The following is a 4975-nucleotide window of genomic DNA, read 5'->3' as shown; positions in this document are numbered from 1 at the left end:
AAAATATCTTTGGTATGGTAGTTTCCTGGATTTATTATCTATTTTATGATTTATGTCTTATCCCTGATAAGGGACTAATAGTGCCAAGGGTAATTGGCAAATTAACAGATTGAATAAGAGCGAATCCTTTATAAAACGAAGCGAGGGAATTCCATAATTACTTTTCTTTTTGGTCTCTAGCGAATATTTGGTCACTCCTAATTTACATGACGAGACTGAAGCAGCAGATAAAGGAATGTTTTTGTACAGCGATAGCTCTGATATCAGACAGAACAAAATTCTGCATTTAAATCTGTACTTAAAAAGAGATGGGTACAAAGTACCACATTCCCAGGTTGTGAAGAATTGCAAGCTGGGATTTGTAGTTCCCCAGCAGATGAGAACAAAAGCTAGCAGAGCATGCTGCTAATTGTAGTTGTTGGACAATCTCAAGATTGCTGACTCTACTCAAAAAGAAAACAGAGGGCTTAAAAAAATATTGCAGCTCTTTGTCTCAGTGCGACAAAGTTTACAAACACAATAAGCATTAGGGATACAAAATGCACTGACCTTTTAGTATTAGGGTCCAGTGGTCTTTTCCAGTGCCATGTGAGTGTTCCAGGGAGACAGGGGAGAGGGTGTCAGGCTGAGCACAGATTGGGTGCTGGGAGGATCTGCCTGTCTGTGGGATACTTCCTCTGTGCATTCCACAGTGCAAGAGTGTCAACCCAGTTCCTGAGAGTCATGTGAAAGGGGTTGGCGTAAAAGGTAGACACACCTGGATGGCAAAAGCAATACAACTAATGCAATGCGGGACAATGATATGCTGTCTGGTATTTCACACAGTAAAAAAAAAAAAAGAATCATATGAGTTAAAAGTATAGTAAAGGCACTCAGTGCTGTCGTAGTGTGTATAGGGGATCGGTGTAGCCCTTGCCAGTGCCACTTTCAGCTAAATGGGTGCATTCCACTGAGAGATTGGACTGCAGAGCTTACAATTTAGGCCTCATGTATGGCTTATGAAAAATAAAGCAGCTTTTTTTTTTTATGGTCAGAATTTGGCAGAAAAATAACGCCTTTAATGTTAGAATATGTATGTGTTTTTACGTGTGTATGGAGTTTGAATGTAAATGCATTCTACTGGGCAGAATAATAATTTATTCTGCCCATTGGAAAACATTTACAGGCATATGTGTGTGTTTAGATGCATATACACGTGTTTTCTGGGTAAAAGCTCTCTTGCGATTGCGCCTCTGGAGCTTTTTTTTCTGCCTGTAAATGCCTATACTTGCATGGTCAAACAGGCTAACATAAAGGTGATTTTACAAGCATAAAAAAAAAAAAAAAAAGACAAAAACAGAAAAGCAAAAAAAAAAAACACCAAATGCCTGCATACGCATTTTTTTTTTTTTTTTAAGCTCTGTGTGTACGAGGGCTTCCTGCTTGTTTTAAGGAGCTACAACCAAAATAAACAGTGTATTCAGTATGTTACATTGTAACCAATGTGACGGGTTAAGTTCACACATATGTGCCATAGGGAATGCGTGCGACCCACAGGCAAAATGCGCCGTTCTTTAGCAGATTAATTGCGAATGGTATCCCATGCATAGGAAAATGCAGTGCGTTTCGGATGCACAAAATGAACCGTGCGGTTCAATGCGGTTCCATGCGCCAACATTTTCAAAAAAGGGTCAGGAATCTTCCCCCCCCCCCCCCCAGATTTCACAGATTTACAGCAGCACATTTAAATGAATGAGCTGCTGTGCCCATGCAAAACGCAGCATGGAGGACCTGCACATGTGAAAACCTAGCCTTAAAGGGATTGTAAAGTAAAAATATTTTTTTTTTTAAATAACAAACATGTTATACTTACCTCCACTGTGCAGCTCGTTTAGCACAGAGTGGCCCCTAACCTGCTCTTCTGAAGTCCCTCGGCGGCTGTCTCTGCTTCCTCCCGCAGGTACAGGGCTGGTGCAAGGATTTCTGACACCCTAGGCCAGTGATGGCGAACCTTGGCACCCCAGATGTTTTGGAACTACATTTCCCATGATGCTCATGCACTCTGCAGTGTAGTGGAGCATCATGGGAAATGTAGTTCCAAAACATCTGGGGTGCCAAGGTTCACCATCACTGCCCTAGGCGAAACCTCATTTTGCCGCCCCATTGACTCCACCCCTGACTCCACCCTCTTTGCCCTGCCCATCTGACAGAAGGCGCTGCTATACAGGAAGCATCGGCTCTGCTTCCTCTAGAAGTGGCTCCAGTGCTCTGCTGCACCTCTTATTACACTACAAGTCAGGCTGAGTTAGTTACATGCTACAGCCTGGAGAGCATGCAAAACGCGTAGGGAAACCAACAGCTGGGCGCCCCTAGGCAGCAGTGTGCCCTAGGTGGCTTCCTAGTTTGCCTAGTGGTAGCACCGGCCCTGCGCAAGTACGTTTCACGTTCATGCGATCTCCCTTGCATGTTGAGAAGCACCTGCGGGCATGCTCCCGTGATACAGCCGGCGGCTATAGCCGCTCGCTGTATCACACGGCCCCGCCCGCCGGCGCGCCGTGTCATTGGATGTGATTGACAGCAGTGCGAGCCAATGGCTGCGCTGCCTTCAATCCATTCACTCCAGCCAATCAGAGGCCAGGCTAAGCGGCGAAGAGGACGGCGGGGGCGAGCGCGGGACTTTCAAGGGGTGAGGTAAGTAAAACGCGGGGGACTGGGGGCGCCGGCAGTGTGAGATGTTTTTTCACCTTAATGCATAGAATGCATTAAGGTGAAAAAACATTTCCCTTTACAACCCCTTTAAACAGAAACTTTTAATCAGACAGACCTATGTAAAAGTTTTGCTGAGAAAAGAACAGTAAGGCCTGGTTCATACCTGCATTTTTCTGTGCGTTTTCAGTTTGTAGAAACACACTCCAGTCCGTTTAACATGGTTTCCTATGGATGTAGTTCACATATGTGCATTTTATGATTCTGGTTTTTGGTTCCATAGACTTCAATGGATCAAAAATGTGTTTTGAAAAACGCAAAATGCACCTGAAGTATGCAAACTACATCCTGCATAGGTGTGAATCAGGCCTAAAGTATAATCGCTGTGCAGCACTAGGAAGTGCAGTCTGTATATCTAACAAACATGGCTGTCTACATTGTACAGATAGAATTACAATTTATACAAAAAAGTAAATGTATAAAAGTACCAACTTACATTTACAAAATGGATAATTCCAGGTCCATCATCATCAGGTACCTTTAAAACAAATAAAAACAAATAAAAAAAATACAATCATCAAAAAGTCTGTAGCTTTCCTTTAAGCCCGTATACGTCAGTATAAACGACAATATTAGCACATCACAGCAGCAGCAAGATATGAAAGAGCAGAGCTTCCTCCTCAGTCTTCTTCCCTTTTGTTTCTTTGTTTTTTATGTCCTCAAAGTTACAAAACAATTACCAGCTGCTGTGTCAGCAGAGAAGTGTGGATTGGCTGAGCAATTGGGCAATAATTACATAAACACCAATCATTTGATGATTAACAGGTGATTAATGCACAGCAAAATCTGTATTCACACGTCACCGATTCCAGGTTACAAAAAAAATGCTAAAAAAATAAATAAAAAAAATAAAAAAAATAAAATCAGTATGTTTTTCTTTTTTTAATCAGAGTTTTACAGAAATTCCTTCTGCACAGGCTCTTGAAGTTGTGCCTAAATCATCCTTTTTTATATATTTTTTTTATCTGATAAGGTGATGGGGGGGGGGGGGGGGACTGAGGGGATGTTCAATTTTGATGTATTTTGTAAACAAAATAAATATCTTAATAAAGAGATAAAGTTAAAAAGAAGTTGTGCCTAAATTATAATATTAAAGTTAAACTTTAGGCAAATATAAAATGCACACATTAATTAAGCTCTGTAATAATTAATACATAAATACACATTTTAAATAGAAGCAGCAAAAGTACCCAAATTTGACTGGATAGCGCAGTCTGTAGAGTTTTCTCATTGGAATAAACTCTGAAGGTTTTTCTGACGGAATTCCGCTGAAACTGTCTTGCGTACACACGATCACACCAAAGTCCGACCGTCAAGAACGCGGTGATGTAGAACACATGCGACAGGACTAGAAAAAGGAAGTTCAATAGCCAGTAGCCAATAGCTTCCGTCTCGTACTTGCTTCAGAGCATGCGTTGATTTTGGTCCGGAAATATTTCAAACATGTTCCATTTCTAGGTTCATCAGAATTTTCAAAAAAAAAAAAAAAAAAAAGTCAGATGAGGTATACGCACGATCAGAATATACGATGAAAAGCTTCCGTCTGACTTTTTCTGTCGGACATTCCGCTCCTGTGTACGTGGCATAACGGTCCAGTCACAGGGTAGGTAGTAGGCAGGAGCCCTGTAAGTGAAAAACTGCAGTAGAGGAAAACTTTTTGATTATATGCACTAATGCCGCGTACACACGAGCGAATTGTCCGGCGTATTTAGTCTGGCAAACAATCCGGCGGATAGTCCGGCGGACTGTCTACCGAACGGCCACACACGGACACACAGAAAGTCCGGCGTTTGCTAGCACGATGACGTACAGCGCGTACGACGGGACTAGAAAAAGGAAGTTCAATAGCCAGTAGCCAATAGCTTCCTTTTTCGGACTTGCTTCTGAGCATGCGTCATTCTTAGTCCGCCGGACTAGCATACTCACGAACGTATTGTCCGCTGAAACCCAAGTCCGACGGGAAGATTGGAGTGCAAAAATACTAAGTCCGCCGGACTTTACGCTGGGAAAGTCCGCTGAAGCCCACACACGATCGTATTGTCCGCTGAAATGCGTTTCGGCGGACTAAGTACGCCGGACAATTCGCTCGTGTGTACGCGGCATTAGAGGACCTCTAAAAGAAATGTTGACAAATGTGGAACCTTTTTAAAGCAGTTCTGCACACATTTTTCTCTCTTATTGCCATTTGTTTTCCGCACCTCCAAATATTTCTCAATCCCCCTTTATTTAA

The 4975-nt window shown here is 42.4% G+C and overlaps 1 protein-coding gene across 2 annotated transcripts in view; it reads right to left on the bottom strand.

Annotated features, from left to right (window-relative positions):
- Positions 1-3353, bottom strand: part of CARD9 (caspase recruitment domain family member 9) — a 77665-nt gene extending 74312 nt beyond the window's left edge. The window contains exons 1-2 of one of the 2 annotated variants that reach the window (XM_077468192.1): positions 3182-3353; positions 550-757 (exon numbers count right to left, since the gene is read on the bottom strand). The gene's annotated coding sequence lies outside the window, so the exon portion shown is untranslated. The remainder of the gene's footprint in view (positions 1-549; positions 758-3181) is intronic. The other variant, XM_077468193.1, reaches the window with a different exon arrangement.
- Positions 3354-4975: the final 1622 nt, after the last annotated feature.

This window comes from Lithobates pipiens, unplaced genomic scaffold (assembly GCF_037356315.1).
Source record: "Lithobates pipiens isolate NorthernLeopardFrog02 unplaced genomic scaffold, aLitPip1_a1.2 Scaffold_11, whole genome shotgun sequence".
Classification (NCBI taxonomy): Eukaryota; Metazoa; Chordata; class Amphibia; order Anura; family Ranidae; genus Lithobates; species Lithobates pipiens.
This window is presented reverse-complemented; position numbering and strand designations above follow the sequence as displayed.